The sequence below is a fragment of the Vicia villosa genome, linkage group LG3, assembly GCF_029867415.1.
Source record: "Vicia villosa cultivar HV-30 ecotype Madison, WI linkage group LG3, Vvil1.0, whole genome shotgun sequence".
In the NCBI taxonomy this organism is placed as follows: Eukaryota; Viridiplantae; Streptophyta; class Magnoliopsida; order Fabales; family Fabaceae; genus Vicia; species Vicia villosa.
Window position 1 is genome coordinate 157,670,182 of NC_081182.1, and position 24,770 is coordinate 157,694,951.

Genomic DNA, 24,770 nt, shown 5'->3' on the forward strand with positions numbered 1-24,770 from the left:
TTAAGATCATTTGCCATCTCGCTATTCTTCCAAAGAGAGCAGGTTTTTCGAACACGTATTTGATGGGATCCATCTTGGAGATTAGGAAAGTGGTGTGATTTAGCATGTACTGTCTTAGTCGGCGAGCCGCCCAAGCTAAGGCACAACAAGTTTTTTCGAGTAGTGAGTATCTTGTTTCACAATCGGTAAACTTTTTGCTAAGATAGTAGATTGCGTGCTCCTTTTGGCCGGATTCGTCATGTTGTCCTAGTACACACCCCATTAAGTCTTCTAACACAGTTAGGTACATTATCAGAGGTCTGCCTTCCACAGGTGGCAACAAGATTGGAGGTTTTTGGAGATATTCTTTGATTTTGTCAAAGGCTAACTGGCATTTGTCATTCCACCTTTCCACTTGATCTTTCTTCAACAGTTTGAAGATCGGCACACAAGTAGTAGTCATGTGGGCAATAAATCGGGCGATGTAATTTAGACGTCCCAAGAATCCTCTGACTTGTTTCTCGGTACGAGGTATAGGCATTTCTTGAATGGCTTTAACCTTGGCGGGATCAACCTCAATTCGTTTGCTGCTGACGATGAAACCTAAGAGTTTGCCGGATCTTACTCCAAAGGTACACTTATTTGGGTTCAGTCGCAACTTGTATTTCTTGAGTCTGTCAAACAACTTGTGTAAATGACCCAGATGTTCTTCCTCGGTGTTGGATTTTGCAATCATGTCATCGACATACACCTCTATTTCTTGATGAATCATATCATGAAATAGCGCTACCATTGCACGTTGATAGGTTGCTCCTGCGTTTTTCAGACCAAAGGGCATTACTTTGTAACAAAAGGTTCCCCAGGGTGTTGTGAAGGTTGTTTTTTCCATGTCTTCGGGTGCCATCTTGATTTGATTGTACCCTGAGAATCCGTCCATAAAGGAGAATACCTTGCATTGTGCGGTATTGTCAACCAGTACATCGATGTGTGGTAAAGGGAAATCATCTTTGGGGCTTGCCCGGTTCAGATTTCTGTAGTCCACGCACATTCTGACTTTCCCGTCTTTTATAGGAACAGGCACGATGTTAGCTATCCAAGGAGGATAACTTACAACTTTTAGGAATCCAGCATTGAACTGTTTTTCAACCTCGTCTTTGATCTTTTTTGACATATCAGGCCTACTCCTTCGTAGTTTCTGTTTGACTGGAATGCTACCTTCTTTGATTGGCAGGCGATGAACTACAATGTCCGTGTCAAGGCCTGGCATATCTTCATAGGACCAGGCGAATATCTCGACGTAGTCTCGCAGTATTTGAATCAGTCTTTGCTTGATGCTGTGTTCTAAATCAGCCCCTATTTTGACTTCTTTCTTTTCTTCGTTGCTGCCCAAGTTGATGACCTCAATTGGCTCCTCGTGAGGCTGTATGGCCTTGTCTTCTTGTTCTAGCAGCCTTGCCATTTCTCTTGGCACTTCACAATCTTCCTCACTTTCGTCCTCAGTTTGGTAGATCGGACTTTCAAAGTCATGACGGGCTATAGCAGAATCGTTGTTGACTGGATCCAGAGTGTATGTGAATCTGCATGTTAGTTATGTGAGTGTGTGTGAAGAAAAAACATAGCTATTTGAAAGCGAAGAAAGAAAGAAAAAGGATCACAAAATTTTAAATATGCAAGCGTCCCATGATTTTATTGAATGCACATGATCATGATATGATAAGCCCTTATAGAAGGGCCAGTGTGCTTTGGGCAAGGCACACGGCTTTCAGGCTCATGGTTCGATTGTTCAGGAACCATTTTTATCTTTGCACAATATACACAAAGAAAATAGGAAATGGCATTTACTCCTGGTCAAAGGAGATCACATCCTCAGCTTTCCAGTTGTTCAATCCACTGTTGTGAGCAGGGAGTATCCAGCTGTTCCAGTTGCAGTTGTCTTCTTCATCTTCCACAGCATTGATTTCATTAGTGGGAAAATGAGCCGGTGATCCTTCGGGATAAGTGATATACTCTGCTGGATACGAGAGCCCAGGCTGAGATATCTCTGCTGGCTGAGCAAGATGCTCAATAAGGTCGTCCCATGCAGTCGGGATGATGTTTTGAATAGAGAATTGTGCATCCTGATGAGGAGTGTATGCTGACAGAAAGCAACCCTCGTTATTTGGTATTTCCCTGGCTTCTTGAAAAGTGAAATTGTCATCGTAATGTTCATCCCATCCAGTTGGGACAATGTCCTTCATAGCAATTTGTGAGCTCGGAGGAGCGGAATATTTCATCATATAGTCATATTTGCCGCTGGGTTCTCCTAGCGTGTCCCATACTTCTTTGGGTGGATTTTGATATTGCTCAGTGACGGGACTTGTGAAACTTTTGTCATTTTCAATTTGATCACCCCATCCAGTCGGGGTAATGTCTTCCATAGCAACATAAGAATTCTGAGGTGCGGTATACTGATAATTATACCCGTCACTTGGTTCTCCCACAGCATCCCACATTCCCATGGAAATGGGTGGAATCTCATCTGGATATGGCTGAATGATATGGTTCAAGAACACTCCTTCATCTTCAATAGCGTTTACTTCTTGGCTGGCGAAGTGTGACATTAATCCTCCAGAACGAGGACCTTGATCATTCTTTTGATCTTCACTATCATAGCCCAGGCCTAGCTTGTCAGACTTGTAGGGTATATCGGGAAGCTGTCCCCATACTGTGCAATTACCCTGTTCAATCATGGCTTTGGCATCTTTGAGAGAAGCCATAGTTGTAGTTGGAGTAGCAGGAATATGCTTGGTGGTAGAGACATCTGGGGAGACCACCTCAAATGATTGGCATGGAGTTTCGATGAATTCGTCCTCCAACTCAACATATTTGGAATTGCTTAGGTGACTAACCACATATTCCTCTTCGCCATAGACTGTGACAATCTTTCCTTTTACTGGATATTTTAACTTCTGATGCAGGGTAGAAGTTACAGCGTTTGCCCCATGTATCCAAGGGCGTCCAAGTAAACAGGAGTAGGCTGGGTGAATTTCCATTACGTAAAAGATAGAATCGAAGATTTGAGAACCCACTCTGATTGGGAGATTCACTTTTCCGTATACCATTCTTGTTGACCCGTCAAAGGCTCTTACCACAACATCACTTGGTTGTAACACAATTCCCTCGAAGTCAAGCTTTTCTAGTACTGTTTTCGGTAACACGTTCAAAGAAGAACCGTTATCTACTAGCACATGAGATAAAGTGGTGCCATTACATTCAATGGAGATATGTAGGGCTTTGTTGTGATTTTTTCCAGCAGGGGTTAGATCCACATCAGAGAAACCGAGACCATTATTCACGGTTAGATTGGCAACACAATTCTCAAATTGGTCGACTGAGATCTCTTGAGGCACATGCGCAGCTTTAAGGAACTTCATCAGAGCTTTGGCATGAGCTTCTGAATATTTTAGCAGAGATAGCATTGAGATTTTTGAAGCGGTGTGCCCTAGTTGCTCAACAATATTGTAATCACTCTTGCAGATGATTTTCAATATTTCCTCCATTTCTTGCTTTGATGGATCTTCAGCAGTGATCTCCACCGGGGTTTGAACTTGTTCAACTTGTGGCTCTTTGCCTCGAGCGCTGTTATCTTGATTAAGAACTGGGACTCGGACTGGACCAGCAGCAACATTTGGAGAAATTTCTGGTGAAAAGATTCTTCCACTTCTCGTGATCTTGCTGGTACCCACAATATTACCCACAGTTGGAGTAGTTAACTTTGCGGCCTCTTCAGTCGAGGTACCCTGCTTAACTCCATGAACATAAACATTAGTGTCGTATCCCCATGGGACAGCTTTGTTTGAGGAGTATGGAAATGGAGTTGGACTAGAAATGACTACTGATGCCACTTTGAGTGTAGCAGAAATTTTGAATGGAGCCTTGGCAGAGATTTTGAATGGTAAGCTGGATATCACTGAGGCATCCTCTATTCTCATCCCGTTTGCAAAGACTTCGCACAGCACGTCCATAGAAGGGAGCCTCTCAAACATAATGATACGGCGATCCATCCACTTTTGAATTCCCATTCTTAGATTTTCACAACCATTGGGCAGGTATGAGCAATAAAAGCAGTCGGGGTCACACCCTGGAAAGTAACCAGCATGGATTAGCTTTCCTTTGACTTCGCAGAGTGGAGTTGATAATTCGTTCACATCATAGATGTAAACAGTGTCCAGGATAGCGTTAACAGTTTTGTCATGCTTTGGCATAGGTGCAGTGATGACATTTGGAGTTTCTGGAGGATCGAACTCAATTACCCCAGCATCTATCATATCTTGTATTTTATTTTTCAAGGCCCAGCAGTGATCTGCGTCATGTCCTGGACAGTTTGAGTGATAGGCACATGTCGCATCAGGGCGATAATTCGGAGAGGAAGTGTTGACATTCTTTGGAGGACCTTTTAATGTGATCAGATCTGCTTTTAGCAAGTGCTGCAATGCCTGAGAGATTGGCATGTTGATTCTGGTGAAATTTCTTCTTGATGCATCTGGTCGATGCGTATATTTTGGCTGCTGATCTTTTTGAGGTGCAGATGCGAAGATCAGAACTGCCCCTACAGATTGATGCTGCTCACTTTTGCGACTTTTCTGAATTTGTGTTGCATTGACCTCATTTCTCCCGCTGATGGGCCTTTTTGTAGTACCAGAGGAGGAACCTATTTGAATTTTCCCATTTTGAATGCCACTTTCGACACGTTCTCCGGTCAGTATCAGGTCAGTGAAACCTGATGATGAGCTTCCCAGCAAATGGCTATAGAAAGGGCCAGTTAAAGTGCCCATGAACATGTCGACTAGTTCGCGATCAGATAAGGGTGGTTGAACCCTTCCAGCCATATCTCTCCACTTTTATGCATATCCTTTGAAACTTTCTTTTGGTCCCATAGACATGCCCCTTAGTTGAGTACGGGTTGGAGCAAGATCAGCATTGTATTGGTACTGTTTGTAAAAAGCAGCAGCTAATTCTTCCCAAGTATGAACCTTGGTATTTTCCAGCTGGTAGTACCACTCGAGTTGTGTACCCGACAGACTTTCTTGGAAGAAGTGAATCCACAATTTGTTATCTGTTGTATGAGGTTGTATCTTCCTTATATAGGACATCAAATGTAGTTTTGGGCAAGAAACTCCATCATATTTTGCAAAGACAGGAACTTTGAATTTTGGAGGGATGACAACATCCGAGATGAGTCCCAGATCATTGAAATCTAAGCCAGGTATTTTTTGTATCTCCATAGCTTTCATACGGTCTTCCAGCTATTGGTATTTGTCATCATCCGATTCGTCCCCAGAATGATCATCTTCTTCATTTGAAGAGAGAGAGGGTTTAGCAGAACCCTGGTTGCTTTGATTGTCTCCTTGTTCATCATCACCGACTGTTTCAGGGATCAGTGGCTTTTTGAACTTTTTGACTGGGATTTTGATCTTCCTTTTCAGGTGACTCACGCCTACAGATCCTTTGGGCTTCTTTTTCTTCTTGATTATCAGGGCTTTCAGTTCTTGTTGCCCCTTTGCTAGTTCCAGAATTGCCACTTGAACTTGGGCATTCTGTGCTTCGAGATTCGTGATGCTTATTTCAGATTCCATCTCTTCTGACTGAAATAAACAGCGAGAAGATGAGAAATCCGTCATGTGAACCTGTTATGCAATGTGTATGAATGGATGCAATGTATATGCAATGTAATGAATGCAATGTATATGAATGCAATGTGTGTGCAATGTATATGAATGAAATGTGTGTGCAATGTTTTCAAGGATCTTAGAGTTTAGATTTGTTAAAACAAAGAAGAAACAAACATTAGTTAAACAATTTATTTCTTTTTTTTTTGCTTTTTTTTTCTTTGCCTCATTTGGGCTTACAAAACAAAAATAAAGGAAATGAATGATCCCTCAGGTCTCCCATGGACGCTTTCTCTTTGCCCCCAGGAATGTGTTGATCTGCTGTTCTTCTTGAAGCTGTCCGGTGAGCTCCAATATCCTTCTCTCATAGTCTTGACAGTGTGCTTTGAAGGTGTCTCTTTCCTCTTTTAGTTGAACCCAAGATTTTTGCAACTCTTCTAGGTCAGTTGGTATATCCGGGTGTAGAATAACGTGGGGTTCGTCTCCATCGACCTCTGGCTCAATAGTCACAGGTAGAATGGCGGGATATGGCATAATGAGTTTCTGAGCATGAGTGCGGACCCATCTGAGGTAAGGTTCCATAGGGATAGAATTCCATTGCCCCAAAGTTTTGCTTTCTATTCTATAGACACTGTCCCATGCATGTATGAACCTTCGTCGGTGTCTATGAGAATCATTCTCGTAATCAAACACAATGCCACGGATAATCAATGCCAGGGATTGTAAGTGATGCCTCCTTTGATGCCAAGGAGTGGTACATTAGGGTACTCTCCACAATGATCAATGATAGTAATGTCTCTTTGAAAGAAGTTGTTCCACCGGATATCTGAATGAGACAAAGACATAATCCTGCGAGACCATTGCATTCTTTGTTCATTTCTCAACATTGATCAGGGAAGATGAAATGTAAACCACCTAGCCAGTAGTGGTATACAGCACATGAGAGTTCCTCGTTTCTTCATGGTACGAGTGTGTAGAGAATGTAGAATGTCTCCCAGCAAGGTTGGTACCGGGTTACGGATTAGGAAAAGGTTGATGATGTGTACACTTATGAACTGGTCGGGATTTGGGAATAAAACCAACCCATAGATCAAAAGGGCCATAACCTCCTCAAAAGCTGGATAACTTTTGTTTTCTAGCAGTAGTCGAGCCTTTTCCATTAAGAACTTAGCAAGCAAACCCTTAACTCCACTCTTTGTTTCCCAATTGGACTCGATTTCTGATTTTCGCAGATGTAAAGCAGCAGCAATGACTTCAGGTTTTGGAATCCTTTCTAAACCAGTGAAAGGTAATTGATTTCGAACAGGCAATACAATTAGTTTAGAGAATTCTTCCAAAGTGGGTACCAACTGGTAATCAGGAAAGGTAAAGCAATGATGTTCAGGGTCAAAGAACTGGAACAGGACCCGTATCATGTCTTCTTCAAATTTTGAGGTAACCAAATGGAGTAAGTGACCATGCCTTTCGGTGAATTGAACATTCCTGGGGAATTCTGACACTAAGTCTTTTAGTTCAGATGGTACCGTTGAGATGTTGATTCAGATGTAATCTCGAGTGGCGGAAGCCATTACCTGCAAAAACAAAGGTAAACTCTTTGATCCTTGAAGTGTTTTGTGAGAAAATGATATGCTTATGATGCAAACATGTGGCACACAAAAACAAATCAAACAATAGCCTTAGGTTTAAAGGCTTGCATGGAGCTGATAGGTGATACCCTCCCCACTGAAGTTGAGTTGGTTAAAACCTGTCCTAGAATAGTATTCGGGTTCTATGATCCTTGGAAGTAACATCTCAATACGGCGCTCGAGCGGCCGATCAAAATATTCCTCGAGGATAACTAACTTCGATCAATTTCAAAGCTAGCCACTTAATAGGCCATAAGTCAAGTTCAACTAAAAAGGTTCTAAGACAAATTAGTGTTTAATGACATTTCGGAAGCCTAATATACTCCTTGATCGTTTTCAAGGGACATCAGTATAAACCAAAGTATCGCACTAACGATGACTACCAGATCAACCGTATCGGTACATGCCGTACAGTTTCCTTGGTCTATTGTCATATACTTAAGGTATCTCGAGATTCGGGTTAGAATCTTTCACACAAGCAAAATACCCAAACAAACCTTTGAAAAATAGAGCAATCAAGTCAAACAATTGAAAACATCGAAGTAATCTATTCTCTTAAGGTAACCCCTTTAGAAAACATTTTGTTTTTTGAAAGTGACTCCCCAGCAGAGTCGCCAGTTCTATGGACCTCCGTTTTTCGGGCCATACCTCTGAGCGGGAGAGATACGTGAACTGACTCTTTTTTTATCGCTTATGCTTTCGCATTTTTGAAAATTCACAGAGTCGCCACCGGCCTTTTATTTTATCCAATTAAGGAAAGGTTTATAAAAGAAACAGAAAAAAGACCTTTAAGAAATTCTGGGTAAGGGGGTAGGTTATACAAAGGGAAGGTGTTAGCACCCTTTGTATCCATGGTTATCCATGGGCTCTTAAGTTTGCTTAGCTCACTTGTTTTTCGATTACTTTTCAATTGCTTTAGAATGCTCATATGTGGTTTCAAATACCTTTGTAAATTGAATTTGTAATGATCCTTGTGCGGATGTATACAAAATGTTTGTTTATCTTTCGAAAGATGTTTTGAAAAGAACGTTAACTTTGTAATGATCCGTGTTTGGATGTATACAAAATATTGTCTTTTTGGAAAGTTTTGTTTTGAAAAACAACAGTGTATGAGAATTTTGTTTGTTTTGATTTGAGCAAGCAAACTAGGAGGTCTACCCTGAGTTGTAAGGTCTTTATCCTATTTCCTTTAAAAATCTATCCTTTCACCGGATACAAACAAAAGGTTCGATTTTGTACTCGAAACAGTAGAATTTTGACTTTGATTTTGAAAAGAATGAGAAGGGATTACCGAGGTGCAAGTGTGATTGTGATTGGATTCAGATATTTTATCTTTGAAGTTAGTGATCTAACGGTTCAATTTTATCTTTGACATACACGCAGTTTATATTTGCTGGAAATTAAAATGCGGAAATGTAAAGTGCGGAAAGTAAATCTACGCTATTACATCGATTGTGCAGGAAATGTAAACTAAGCCTATTTACATGATTTGGACAACCTATACATTTATCTAGGAATTTAAATTGCAATAAGATAAATAGTGAAATGCATGTTTTTGGTTTTTTTTGATGATTGATTTTAATTTAAAATTAATGCATAATTAATTAAATTAAAATGAGAAAAAGAAAATAAATTTAAACCTAGAAATTAAGCTTAAAAATATGTTCAAATGTGCTTGTTAATTAATTTTAAAACAAAACTAATTTTTTTGGAATTTTTGAAATTGATTTGAAGTTTATTAAGTTAATTAAGACATAATTATGCAAATAATTATACAAATAATTAAAACTTAAAGAGAAAATTATCCTAAATATGTACAAAATTAGTTTATAATATATAAACAATATTTAATATAAAGAACAATTATTTTTATGATTTTTTTTGATTGGTTGAAAATAATTAAAAAGCAAATATATAAATATATACTAATTAATTATGAAAAATATTGGAATTATGAAGAAAAATAAAATATTTTTATTTCAGAAAATAATATATTATTTTAGAAGCTTAAAAATATTTTTTGTGTATTTTTTGGATTTTTTTAACTATTTTTAATTAATTTTGCAAAAAAATTAAAATAGAAATAAAAAATAAAAGGATACTAATCAGATGTGGTTGATTATGAGGGAGCATGATGTTCATGCATGATCTGGCGCGTTGGACTGGATGGAAAGTGGATCAGAAGGCTCAGATTTTGAGGCGCATGGCAATCAGTATACTTGCAAAACACTTGATTAGAGGAAAATTTAAAAGAACGCGCGTGCTGGCTGGCCAATGGGGTGAGGACACGCATCATCTTCAACCTCCAGACACCACTTTTAACAGCGCTTTCTGGCTAGAAGCGTTGTAATAGATTAAACTCATCCCTGCAAAATAGCGAATAGGTGTAAACAATCATAGAAATCAGGCGCGATAGGACCATTAAATTCGTCTTGTTCCACTGAATGTAACCATGCCCTTAATTTGGTTTAATTTTGGCTCTAATGAAGAACCCTAAATTTGAGCTTAGAAACCCTAAAATGGTGGTTTTGCGCAAACGGTCATTAAAACTTAATTAAAGCTCCAGAAACGACCAGAGCACCAATCTAAACACAAATATATATCTACATCTTGTTAAATGTGCGTGTATGATCAGATATGAGTTGGTTTTTGTTTGAGCAAATCGTGACCTGTGTAGCTCGATTCAATGAGGTTTAAGACTTGCAATTGATTGGAATAGTTTCAGTGAAGCTCAGAGATGATGTTTGAATGTTTAGTTTATATTGAAATTGACTGAAACTTAAAATTCGAATTTCAAGTTTCTTTGAATATTAGAAGTTTTTACAAGAGTGATATATGCTTATGAATGCTTCTGAATTCGTCCTCATTTGATTGTGAAGTGTTATAGCCTTTATATAGACTATGTTGTGCTTAGAATTGAAGCTAAGAAGCATCTTGTTGCCTTTGTTGAATTCTTGATTTTTTATATTAAAACCTTTGAATTGTTGACCAAGTCTTGCTTCCCTTCAATGCTCTTGCCTTATACCTCAATCCTCTGCAGAAAATTGAAGATTTTTGGCTGACTCATGCTTAGATTGTAAGCTATCCATTATCCATTCATTTTTCCTTTTGATTTAATCTTAAAATAAGATAAAATTAAGCCAAAAATGGATAAAAATGGTATGGGCTTAGTCTTGGTCGTGGGAGGCCCATAATATTATGGAAATGATGTTTGAACCATGAAAACTTGGCCCCATTTGGAAAAAATACATTTTTGAGCAATGTTGGTTTCATGCATTTTCCCAAAATTTAGCTAACTTCCACAAGGTGTAAATCCCTCAATTTTTGTCATATGAAGGAGTTCTTGCACTTTTTGGAAACCACAAAGAGTCCTCTAACCAATGTCTTTGGTCTCATTTCAAAATGATTTTTGATGCTCCTTGTGTGTCCTTTTGAAAAAAGTGTCTTTTTGTTGACTTTAAAAATGACCTGTAATGTCTTTGGTCATATTTTTCAAATGGTGAATGCAATGACCATGGGATCAATTGCATTTGAAAGATAATTGAATTTCCTTCAAAATGAGCTTTGGTTTGAATTTTTTGGATGAAGGATGAGAGAGTTATGACCAGTCAAAGTTGAGTTGACTTTTCAGGCAAAAACCCTAATTTTGAATCTTAGGGTTTTGTTGATTTTTGATCTTTCCTTGATGAATTATGATCATCCAATGATCAAATGATGAATCCTTTGACAAAATATGGACTTTGACAAAAAATTTCATTTTTGACTGTCTGTTGACTTTTTGGTCAAACGGGTCGTCTGTTGATTGTTTCAGCTGCTGACGGTGCGTCTGAGTGAATTGAAATTTGAAAATTTGTATGATGGTACTTTGAGATATATGGATGTGCATCAAGAAGAGTCTAGCAGGACCAGGAATGTACTCCAAGAAGAGTCTAGCAGGACCAGGAGCATCAGCTAAGCAATCCTTCTGGAGATCCAGAAATTCAGCCTGCACTTCCTCAGCAAAAGCTGTCCACAGCTTTCCAGCAGCTACATGATCCAGCTTGGAATCATGAGCAACCTTCAGAACTTCTAACCCTGTCCCGACCTTGTCATTTAATGAATCAAAACATGCATCAACTGAAGGTTTTGGAGGGTTTGTTCTAGGAGCTGAGATTGGAGTTTTTGGATTGAGAGATGAGATTGGTTTTTCTGGGTGAAGAAGGCATAAGATTGAGGTTCTCTATCAAGCACAAAAGATGTGTTTGAAGAGGATGGTTGAAGAGAGGATTCAGCTTCTTTGTCAGAGTCTAAGACTACGACAACGAGTTCAGAGGATGGTTTATTTTGAGGTTTATAGGAGTTCATGACGCGCTTGAAAGAATCAGAAAATGAAGATTCAGGTGAGAGGAGGTTGAAGAGCACAACAGAGTCAATAGGTTCATAGTTAGAATATGGAGGAGGTTGAGAAGTGGAGATTATGGAGTGAGGAGGAATGACGGTGTTTAGAGGTGTTGGTTCAAGAATTGGTTCAGAAATAGGAGGTACAAAATCAAGAATAGGCTATTTGCCTTTAGACTTGGGTGAAGATGGAGGGTTAGGAATTTTGGTGGTTGGAGGGATTTGCTGGGGCTTTTTTTGGGGAATTTTCTGGTGGAGCTTCTGTTGATACAATTTTTGAAATTAAAACAGGAGCAAAACCAGGTTCAGAAATAACAATACCTGAAGATTTTTTCTTCTTCTGAGGCTTGGCAGGACCTTCTCCAACAGTCTTCCTCTTCTTCTCCTTCTACTTCTCTTCCTTCCTTGTTTCCTTCTGTTCTGCCTTCTTTTCCTTCTTCGCTTCCTTCTTCTCTAGTTTCTTTTCTTCTTTCTTCTATTCTTTCTTCTCCTTCTTATCATTCCTTATTTCTGGTTGGTCTAACTTTCTTTTCGTCCTCCTTTCTTTCTCTGCTTCTGGAGCTTGATCAGCTGCAGTGACAAGCTTTTGTTTACTTATCCATATAGGATCATAAGCAGAGCCTTCCTCCTTACACATAGCTATGTAGCGGACAACAACATTTGGATGTTCATTTCTGAAGAACAATTCAAAGTCAGCCAGAGTAGGAGCTTTTCTGGTCAGAACTTTAGTGTCCACTCTGGGAGTAGCACCAATGGTCTCAATTAAGCCCATCTTCTTCAGAGTGTTAGTATTCATAGTGCTACCACTCGTTTCATAGATATCCTTGATGATTCCGGCTTTCTCCAGATCCTCAACAATCTTGGTTTGAACCAAAAGATCAGTAATGATTCTTCCAAAGGGAATGATGTGTCTCTTGTACTTGGGATTCCTCAGTCTGTATTGTTCTCTGTAGTCCTTCACATGATTCCACATGTGGTTAAAAATGATGTAAGGAAGACCCACCTTCTCTTGTTTGCCAATACAATACAGAATGTACCGTTAGTCCTTGTTAACATAGTTGGAGGAAACAGTTGCCTTTTTATGATAGATGCAACCCAAAAGGATCTTAGCCCAGACTCTGTAAGAATCCTTCAGTTCCTTGATATCTGTAGACTCTTTTCTAGACTTGAAGATTTCAGTACATACAGCATTCCAGTCTGTTCTTCCTATAATGGCTCTAGAAGCACCTCCAACAGTTTCCAAACCAAACAATATTCTTAAAAGATTTTCAGTAATGGATAACGGTTCACCATGAACAAACGAAAGAATAGCTTTAGGCATGATTGTTGCATGAACCCAAAATTCTTTGACCAAATCTGGATAAACTGGTCCACACAAACCGTAGAAGAATGCTTGCCATTTTTGAAAGAACATGTCTTCCTTCAAATGAATGTCATGTTCCTCAAGATTGTCAAAATCGACCATCATTTCACAGATAACTTCCAACTCATCCAAAGGAATTAAATAGTTCTTCTGCGGAATAAGTTGTTATTGCTGTTGATTTTGATCTTGTTGATGTTGCTGAGAAGACGAACCAACTGCTTGCTTAGATGAAGAGGCCATTGAAGCATAACTGAGATTTCTGGGTTTTTTAACTTTAGGGTTTTTTAAGAGAGAAAAGAAGAGACAGAAATGCATATAAGAGATGATGAATTCGTGAAAAAGGGTAAAATGAATATGCAAAGTGTTTATATAGACACGGACGTGAAACAAAATGCAATGAAATTCTGAATGGGAGCAGTTACAGAATGCAGAGAATCAATCACATTTATTGCTGAATGACGTTAGTGGAGAAAGCGTGAGATTTGAAAAGATTTGCACAGTTACCTAGGGCGGCGTCTTATCAACTGCACGCATGCTTGTCCCTTCAGAATGAACACGTGGTCATCATCTGGAATAGCTGGTGACAGATGTTTTGATCTAACAGAAGTTCCGGGTCATACTTAGACATCTGAAACGTTAGCAATAACAGAATCAGAGTATCTAAATGATCAAACATAACCTGAACATCTGATAAGAGAATAAATAAGCATTTCAAATCTAATCCATATATCAGATCTTCTCAACACCTTTATTCATGACATAAATCCATACTGATATTCTTTAGAATGAACTTAAACCTATCTTCAGCAAGGGGTTTTGTAAAGATATCAGCCCACTGATTTTTGTATCCACAAAGTTTAAAGAAAGAACACCCTTTTGAACATAGTCCCTAATGAAGTGATGTTTAATCTCAATATGTTTAGCTTTAGAATGTAAAATAGGATTCTTAGATAAACAAAGCAGAAGCATTATCATAGAATATAGGAATGTTACTCTCATATATCTGATAGTCTTCTAGCTGACTTTTCATCCAGAGCATCTGTGTACTACATCCAGCAGCAGCAACATATTCTGCTTCTGTAGTAGAGAGGGCAATTGTGGCTTACTTCTTTCTATACCAGGAGATCAGGTGACTTCCCAAAAACTGACAGCTTCCAGAAATACTTTTCCTTTCGACTCTATCTCCAGCGTAATCAGCATCACAATATCCTACTAAGTTGTATTCTTCAGATCTTCTGTAGACTAAACCAACATTAGTAGTACCTTTCAGATACCTAAGAATTCTCTTAACAACAGTTAAGTGATATTCCCTAAGATCTGATTGGAACCTAGCACACAAGCATACACTGAATAAAATATCAGGTCTAGAAGCAGTAAGATATAGAAGAGATCCTATCATACCTCTGTAGATCTTCTGATCTACCTTCTTGCTTACCTCATCCTTACCTAATACACACGTTGGATGAATTGGAGTATTTGCTTCTTTGCTTTCAGACAGATTGAACTTCTTCAGAAACTCTTTGACATACTTAGTCTGATGAACATGAGTTCCTTCAGAAGTTTGATTGATCTGACTGCCTAGGAAGTACTTTAGTTCTCCCATCATGCTCATCTCCAATTCTTCCTGCATAGACTTAGCAAACTCCTTCCCAAGTGTAGCATTAGATGTTCCAAATATAATATCATCAACATAAATTTGGCAAATTAAAATATCCTTTTTAAAGGTTTTATAGAAGAGAGTTGTGTCTACTTTTCCTCTTGTGAAACCATTTTCCAGAAGGAAAGAACTTAATCTTTCATACCAAGCTCTGGGAGCTTGCTTCAATCCGTATACTGATTTCTTAAGTTTAAAAACATGTTCTGGAGACTTAGAGTCTTCAAAACCAGGAGGTTGGTGGACATAAACTTCTTCATCTATATAACCATTTAAAAGGGCACTATGAACATCCATCTGATACAGAGTGATGTTATTCTGAGTGCCAAAAGAAATTAATAGACGAATAGATTCTAACCTAGCCACTAGTGCAAAGGTTTCAGTATAGTCAATACCTTCTTGCTGACTATAACCTTGAGTAACTAGTCTGGCTTTGTTTCTGATGACTTCACCTTCCTCACTCAGCTTGTTTCTGAAGACCCATTTTGTTCCAATGATATTAAAACCTTTGGGTCTTGGAACCAGATCCTAGACATCATTCCTTGTAAACTGATTTAACTCTTCTTGCATGGCAATTATCCAGTCAACATCTTCCAGAGCTTGATCAACAGAAGTTGGCTCAATCAAAGATACTAGACCAAAGTGACATTCTTCATTGTTCTTAAGGAATGCTCTTGTTCTGATGGGATCATCTCTCTTTCCTATAATCATATCTTCTGGATGAGCAGAGTTGAGTCTAGAAGATCTTCTGAGTGTTGGCTCTTCAGATATTCTGAGATTCTCTAAAGACGCTGCAACTTGATCTTCTGATACATCTTTACTCTTGGGTTCTTCAAGATCTGAGTAAGAGATATCTATATCTGCAAAATTCTCAAACTACTTTGGCTTTTCATTGCCAAGCTTATCATTAAATTTGATATTGATTAATTCTTTAATTACCAGAGTTTCAGTATTGTATACTCTGTGTCATACCCCAAATTTGTCCTACCCCTTTACTTCTAACTGGCTTAGGCTTTGCATTCATGTACATACATCACTTAGGTCATAATCCATACCCATGCATGCATATCATTGGTATCAATCAAAGACTAGCAGGAAAGAACTTTTATGGCAAGGAATTTCCTACCAAATGTGAGGATCTGAGGTGTGATTATGTGGCTTTGTTTTCATTGAAGTCTTCCTGGATTAGGGTTCTTCTCAACTCAAGGCATTGGTGGGAGTGTACAAGCTTGTAATTCATCTGGTTATTCTTAATCAGGGTTTCCTTGACCAAAGTCGACCAGTTGACTTTCTGGTCAACATATAATCAGAAAGGGATTTTATAAGGGAGAAGCTTTCATGCTGACTATGTGGATGTTTCAACATAGAAACATGACAAAAAAGGAAAGTTTCAACATGGAGGAGAGTTTCAAAAATAGAAAAATGACAAAAAAGGAAAGTTTCAACACTTAGAAACTTTTTGAAGGTTTTAAATCTTGATGAGCAGTCCACTTCAGCCCTGATTTACACGTGGCAAATGGCATTTTTTGGAGAAATTTCCAACATCAAAGTTGTTCCTCTCATGGAGGAGAACAACTTTGTAGTTGGACACTTTTTCATTTAAAGCTTGTATGAACAGGTTAAGTGGTTTGAAGTCACTGGAAATCCATTCAATCCAAGTCACAATCTAAGTCACAAGCCAGGTCATGACCAGGCATTTCATCAAGCATGTGGCATGCCAAATCTCAAGCCAATTTTAGAGCTCTACAAAAATGCCATGGAAGCAAACTTGGTATCATTCTAATCCTTGCCATGTCTTCTTTCCAACAAGCCAAGAGTTGAGTCAATTGAACAAATATTGAATGAATTGCAAGCTTTTAAAGTTGTGCCCTCACACTGACTAAGTCCAGCATCCGGCCAAGGCAGAAAACCAAGTCATGCGCGTGCATATCATCAAACACATGGTGGACCAGATTCAAGTCTATTTTTCTTCCTCCACAAATTTCCATATTGAACAAGCATGATCCTAAAGTGCTCTTTGCCATGTTCCCTATCCATTGAATCCAATATCTTTAATTTTGGACACATATTGAGCTAGTAAGAGGCATCCAAAGTCATGCTCCTGGAAAGTATGTATTGGGAAGGGCATCAGGTACAGATATCCATGTCACGCACGCAAGTCTCGCTGGGTGCACACTACCATGTTCCAATTCATCTTGAAGAGATTGTAAGCACTATTATGTGATCATAGCAACATGAATCATGCTCTATCATGTGTCAGCTACATCATGAGCCAAAAAACAAGTCATTTGAGCAATTGATGAGAGAATTAGAAAGCTGCAAAGGAGGCTACTTGAACTAGAAGGAAATGTGAAGTCTGCAGCATGTATCAAGGTACATTCACCATCACTTGCCATTTCAAGCTATGCATTTACTGATTTCAGAAAAGGACACTAAGATGCTTGCTCCAACTGCTCAAGCCTTGCTCATTAAGAATCCTAAGTCCCACACTCGAGGAAACGCTTTCATTCTCCTCACACTTGCCCTATATAAACACCTCCTCACTCTCAAATCCATTCACGATTCACTCACTTTCTCACTCACTCTTCACTTCCATTTCACTCTCACTTTCTCCCTTCTCTCTCACTTCCCCCGAGCTTTCATTACTCTCCCCATTCTCAACTCCGGCCACCCTAACCTCCCCTCTTAACCAACTCCGGCCACCCTAACCTCCTCTTAACCAACTTCGGCAACCACAACCTTCCTCAACTATCATCTCTTCCGCTCCAGTCTTCGCTTTCTATTATCATCCACATCAATCATCTGCACTCATCATCCATTATAAGAGAAGGAGTAGGAAGCGGCTCTCCGAGAAGAAGAACTCTCTCATCTCTCAACTCAAGATCTCTCCAAGTAAGCCTCACGAACTCATTCTGCATCCATAGGCATGCTACATGATGATGCTAATTCGTTTACCATAACTGTGCTTGATGAAAATGTATGATGCTTATCGTATGAAGTTCCTTTTCTTTGAATTCAGTTAAGTTGATAGCCTGGCTGTTGAAATGATTTTCTTGTGGTTATGCATTCTAGAATGTGTGAGAACTCCATTGATGCGTTTATTTTGAGCTTTAGCATAGATCATTGAATGTTAGGGCTTTAGATTCATGCTCGGTTAGGAAGTTAGAGTAGGAATTCGTAGAATCCGAGGCCGGATCTGTGATCAGCGGCGGAAAACGAGTCGAAACGTGTAAGATCCTTCAGTTTCTGCGTAAGTTGGTGGCGGACTGGCGGCGGTGCTAAACGAAGAAAATGACCAGAGCATCTCCGGCTCCGGTGGTGTTCATGCAGGGGTCTGTTATCACTTATTTACGTGGCAACATGTTATTGGTTCTCTTTCCCAGCTCTTTCCTATTTTCTGTTTTATTCATATGATTAGATGTGGATGTGGCGAATTCTAATTGGCTCATTGTTGCCTTTGTTTTTAGTGACTTAAGTCCACTGCACCAATTGATGTGTTGTTATGTGCATGTTACGTTCCATCAAATAAACCATATGCTAATAATAATACTCATGCTGATAATAATAACACATGCAATAAAGTGGAATGAATGGAAATAGAAGGATAGTGTGTTGGGCCATAAGGCGCATGGGCCTTGCCCTCTTTTCTGGATTACACCCCTGGATTACTATTGCACACGCATGTTAGATGTAGATGGGCCTGGGCGCTAGTTCTTTTCACACCCCCATTCTAGGCCCAGTTTGTCCCTTAACTAATTTTAGTTCATATAGAAAACACTTTTACACCCCCCATGCTGTTAATCAAAAATAATAAAAGTGATTTTCCTTTTATTTTCTTTTGCTTATTAATTGAATTTTCCTTAAATAAAAATGACAAAGATATTTTTCACTCAATGAGATTTTTAGAATTTTATTTTCTTTTAATTGAATTTTTTATTGTCGTTTCCTTTGATTTTTGATTGGTTGATAAACCACAAATAAATAGTCTTTCTTTGTTAATTCTTGAAAATAGTTTCTAACATGAATAAAGTGCAATTGTTTGTGTATATATTTTCATAAATAGTTTAGATTTTGTTCCTTTTATTTTTGTGAATATTTTCTTATATTGTGAAATGCTTAAATAGTTTTTTCCCTGTTCTATTAGGAATTAGAATTAGAACAACAATTAGGCTTAGAGATTAGGCTAGTCTCCCCCTCTTTCATTCTTTTTCTTTTACAACACTAAAACATCTAACAAATATCAAAATAAAATCCCCTTTAAAAAATACAAAGAAAACACTAAAAAATATTAATAAAAAAGTGAAAATCATTAAAAAGGGAATGGAAGCTTGAATCTCCCTTGCTTTAGGGAATCATTCGAGTGCTTGGATCTCCCTTGCTTTAGGGAACCATTCGGGCGTAAGTTCCCAAATTCTAAAAGACACAAACTAAAGAGTAACTCGAGTTTCCCTTGCCTTAGGGATTTCCTCGAAACACTCAAACTCTCTCTCTTCTCTCCTTTCTTAAGGGCATTGTTATCTCCGCTCTATTGCATCCTAGGCTGTCCCCTTATGCAAGAGCGCGAGCGTTAACTCCGCCCAACTAAAAAACACAAAAACAAACAGAAAATCTTGAGCCAAACTACGGCGCTCTGATTCCTGAAAAGGATACGTAGGCATCAAGTCGCGGGGCTTGAACGAGCACATTTGTAAATATTCCTTCTTTTCCCCGTATTTCTTTTGCATTCATTCGCATATAGACATAGAAATAGTACACACCCTTTAGATAGAAACAAACATAGGTGGATACCATCGAGTACGATGGGCGTGAGGGGTGCTAGCACCTTCCCCTTGCGTAATCGACTCCCGTGCCCTGTTCTCTGGTCGCAAGACCCTGTTCCTTCCCTTGTTAGGTTTTCTGATATTCCTTTCCCTTATGGGATAAATATATTGGTGGCAACTCTGTTCATTTTTCGCGAGCGTGCGACAGCTGGCGAATCTGCTGGGGAAACCTAAGCAAGTCGATCCTAGCCTTTGTTTGTTGTTTGTTTTATTGGGTGTTTATTTGTTTTTTATGTCTATATCTTGTATATGTTTTCATGTTTATTTTCTGCTTGCATATCATGTTTATTTCTGCTTGCACATCATGCATCTGTACTATATTATGGGTCCCCGTGGGGGCCACATATTTTTCTGCTTTGTTTTGCAGGTGGGGGGTTTTTGTGACGTAAAAGGCCCACTACCCAGGCCAGTGACACATAGGATTAGCGTGGATGCTCATGTTGACTCCCGTGGCTCTTGCTACGATCGAGCTTGACATGGGGTACCACAACTGGGCGAGGTTCTTTCATGGAACACTGTGTCTGGCACGCTTGCTGCCTCAAACACTTTGTACCCCATGGGAACTGTAGACCCTAGTGACCATTAGGGACCACCTGTCCGTGTCTAGAATTCATACCTGTGAGTTTGGGTGGGACAGGATACTAGCCTTCATCAAACCCTGATTTCCATTTTGCAATCTGAAGCCGGAATTTTGAACCTGTTACATTCAGTGTTACCCAGATATCCAGAGCTGTGAGGGACATTCAGTCTCTCACCACATCACACACATGACACATCATGCTATTGCATCCACCTCACTTCATTCGTGGAGAATCCTAAAATCTATTTCCAAAAAAAAAAAAAAAAAAGAGAAAGAAAAGAAAAGAAAAGAAAAGAAAAGAAAAGAAATAATGAAAAGACTTTAGGATTCTCCCAATGAAATGCATTCCATCATATCATTTAACATGCATGTTCATTTATTTTCAGGAACTTTTGGCTTTGTCTCCGACCAACACATGGCCCCACCGATGAAGACTGGTAGACGCAACCCCTCTTATTCTTTCCTGGATCCGAATCTGGATTCCCTTGGGTGTTTAGCAAAGAAGATTACGCCAGATGAGTCAACCAATTTCCGAGAAAAATATGGGTACATTCTGAGCCTTCTCAAGATGCCGTTCACCAAGTACGAGCAAGAGGGAGTTCATACTTTGCTTCAGTTCTATAATCCTCCCCTTCGCTGCTTCACGTTCACCGACTACCTTTTGGTTCCAACATTAGAAGAGTATTCCCTATTTCTTGGCGTTCCTATGAAGAAGGAAGTACCATACTATGACACCATGAAGGCCCCTGATTTCATTGAAATTGCTAAGGCTCTTTATTTGAGCAAGTCGGTCGTGGAAGCAAATCTCACCGAGAAGGGAGGAGGTCTTGGTTTTCGCATGGAGTTCCTGGTCAAAAGGGGTTGTGATGCTGCTGAAGCGAAAGAATGGGACACGTTTAGGGCTATCCTGGCTCTAAGTATCTATGGTATCATGATGTTTTCAAACGTTCCTAACTTTGTTGATATGAATGCAATTCATATATTCATTCTACAAAATCCGGTTCCTACACTTTTGGGGGATGTTTATCACTCCATTCATCACAAGAGTAGTCAGAAGGGAGGTTTGGTTAGATTCTGTGCTCCGTTGTTATATCGTTGGTTCAGGTCACATTTTCCTGAGCGTGGCGCTTTCGTTGATAATAGGCACACATCTAAGTGGGCTGAGAGGATTATGGGGCTTAGGGCCAAAGATATTGTCTTGTATAACAGATCTTTAGATGACATGGAAGTTATTATGAGTTGCGGAAAGTTCAAAAATGTACCTCTCATGGGTCTTAGGGGTGGAATCAACTATAATCCCGTCCTGGCTAGGAGAACATTTGGATTTGCTTTTATCAGTCCCCCTGAGCAGACATAAATTGCTGAGAATATTTTCTATCATTCAGCCACCAACAGTGGGCAGATGGCAGAAGCTGTACAAGCTTGGAAGAGTATTTGTTGGAGAGATAAGAAACATTTTGGTCAGCGAGATTGTGCTACTTACGAGGATTATACTAAGTGGGTCGAATCTGTGGTTGCTGTTCAAGGGATGCCCTTCCCTCCCAAAGATCCTTTGTACCCCCTGCTGGTGAACAACCCAACATTGTTTCCATGCCTCGTTATAATCAAACTGTGGATCAGAATCGGAAGTTGACTGAACAGGTGGAAACAATGCATGTTAAGATGAATACTGCTCGACAAGAGAAGCTTTCCGCACTCCATAAGTTGAAATTAAGAGAAATAGAGCTTGAAGAATTGTATGCTAGAGGGAGCACTTCTCAAAAGAGGCCAAGGATGAATGTAGGTGTTAAATCTACTGAAACTCAAGAAATGAAGCTGAAAGACCATTATGAGGCTCAGTTGGCAGAACTAACTGAAAAGCTCCAGATTCAGACTGAAAAAGCCAATTCAAAGAAGACTCGTCGTAAGAAAGCAGACAAACTCTTGTTGGAACGCCAAGGACAGATAGAAAAATGTTATGAAGAAATCCGAAAGCTGAAGGGTCAGATAAGAGAAAAAGATCAAGGTAGTGCCCAAGCTCAGGAGGAAGCTACATATTGGGAGTTGAAGAATCGCCACATGGAAACAATGCATTTCAGAAAAGACCTGTTGATTCAAGAAATCATTAAGAGGCAAACCCTTGTAGAGACCAAGAAGCTCTTTGAAGAAATGAAGACATGGAGTGATAAGAACATTGGGGAGAGCCCCCTCCGTCATGTGGACATGGAGGACCCTGCTTAATGCTGATTTTGTTGTAGAATCACCACCAAATTTGTTGGATGGGATTCCTAATTCTATTTCTGTATTTGTTGGCTCATGGGAGCAGAATATTTTGTACTTCAAGAACTTGATTGCAGAATTAATCGATTATGTTTGCTTATCTTGGTTGTGCTTATCTTGGTTATGCGTCACTATTTTCTCCATTATCCTGTGTTGTTGGCCTGAGTCAAAGCTAAAGAGTCTTGAAAATAATAAAACATGCACACATGCACCCATGCACTCATATCATATTGCATTTTCAGGTTTTTATCAGATTCTAATTGGGGCCCCTTCCAACAACAGATTTCTTTTCCGACGACGAAGCTGACTTTCTTACATCCTTACCGCACCAGAAACAACGAGAAGAGAATCATGGACCAATTTGAACAGAATCAAGCTGCCCTCCGTAGGGATATGGATGTTATGGGGGAAAGAATGACCCAACTTATGGATACTCTCCATGCCGTTGTCCAAGGACAAGAGGAGCTCAGAAAGAGCGTCGCTGGATTGGTCAAGGATGCTCCTACCAATTCTGCTGATGGAGGAGTAAAAACTAAGGAGACTCCTATTAATGAGACACTTAAAGTAGTGGATGACCACCACGAGGTTATTGATCTTGAACACGATCTTACTACTGAGTTGACCGAGACTGCTAAGATGTACCAGGCTCTTGAAGAGCGCCTTAAGGTTGTTGAGATTGCTAAAACTTCGAGTTTCAACACTGCTGCTATGTGCTTGGTACCTGGCATTGTTATTCCCCCGAAGTTCAAGGTGCCAGATTTTGATAAGTACAAGGGAGTTACCTGCCCAGAGACTCACATTCGTTCCTACTGCCGCAAGATGGCCGCTCACGCTGAGAACGAACCTCTGCTTATGCATTTCTTCCAGGACAGTCTCACTGGAGCCCCGTTGGAGTGGTATATGAAACTCGAGAGGTCTAATGTCAGTACTTGGGGAGAACTTGTTGATGCCTTCTTGAAACAATACCACTACAATACTGCTATGGCTCCTAGCCGTGCCCAGCTGCAAAATATGTCACAAAAGTCTGAAGAGTCTTTCAAGGAGTACGCCCAGAGGTGGCGTGAACTTGCTGCTCGAGTCCAACCTCCTCTATTGAACCGCGAGTTGATTGATCTGTTTATGGGAACTCTGAAAGGGTCGTATCTTCAGCACATGGTTAGTAATACTTCTCCTTCCTTCTCAGATGTGGTCATCATTGGTGAACGGGTTGAGAACTGTGTTAAAGCTGGTACCATTCAAGGTGTCACTACTCCTAGCAATTCTAATAGTAATGGTAAGAAACCCTATTCTGGGTTTGTAAAGAAGAAGGAAGGTGAGACTAGCACCACCTCTGTTGATCACAGCCGAGCCCCTATGTACTCTACTGTTCCTCCTCCTTATTACCCAATGCCTTATGTTGTTCCTGGCCCATATGTTCCTCAAGCATATGCTGCTGCTCTCCCACAACCATGGGTGGCACCTCAACAGCCTCTCGTACCACAGCAACAAGCTGCTGCTCCTCAGAATCGTCAACAGAATCCTAGGCCTCAAGGTCAAAGGGGCCCACAGAGGACAAGGTACCAAGATAGGCGTATAGATCCGGTTCCGATGTCATATGCTCAGCTTCTCCCTCAGTTGCTTGCTGGTCAGTTGGTACAGCTTCGTGAACTTGGTCCTCCACCTAGTCCTCTTCCTCGCGGTTATGATGTTAATGCCCGTTGTGAATTTCATTCAGGGGCTCCAGGCCATACAATTGAAAAGTGTAGAGCATTCAAATTAAAGGTTCAAGATCTTCTTGATGACAAGCTTATCTCGTTCACTCCTACTGGTCCTAACGTGCAGAATAATCCTATGCCTCCTCATGCAGGCACGACCAATGCTATTGAATTGTGCAACGAAAGATCCTGGTAACTGATGTTAATGAGGTTAAGATGCCGCTTGCAACTGTCAGAGAACACCTCATGCAACAAGAGGTTTTGAGTGAACTACATGACTTCTGTTTGCAATGTTCTTCTAATCCGGAGGAATGTGCCAGATTGAAAGAAGAGATTCAAAAGCTGATGGATGAAGGTAGTGGAAAGGGTTGTTTCTGGTGAAGATGTGGCCACTTTAGAGATTCCTTACTATTCTGCTGAGGTGTCAAAGACTCAAAGTACTCCTTTGGTCATTCATGCTCCGAGTACTCCTTTGGTTATTCAAGCTCCGAGAACTCCGTTGGTCATTCAGGTTCCAGATGCCCCTCTGACCCCTTCAACCTCATCTCTCGTTCCCTCTTCTGTGATTAATTCCAAGGCTGTTCCTTGGAGTTATAATGCTGTGTATATTCGAGGGAAGAAGTATGACTGTCCTTCAGTGGGTAATTCGAGTGTCACTAATATTGCTGGGACTAGTGGCATCACTCGTAGTGGTCGAATCTTCGCTGCCCCTCCTCCACTTCCTAAAGAGACAAACAAAGATGCCAATGCACAAGCGAAGGGGAAGCAAGT

General features: G+C 39.9%; 1 pseudogene; it reads right to left on the reverse strand.

Annotated features, from left to right (window-relative positions):
• Positions 1 to 481: 481 nt before the first annotated feature.
• LOC131659247 (uncharacterized) overlaps positions 482 to 24,770 on the reverse strand; it is a 119,742-nt pseudogene continuing 95,453 nt past the window's right edge.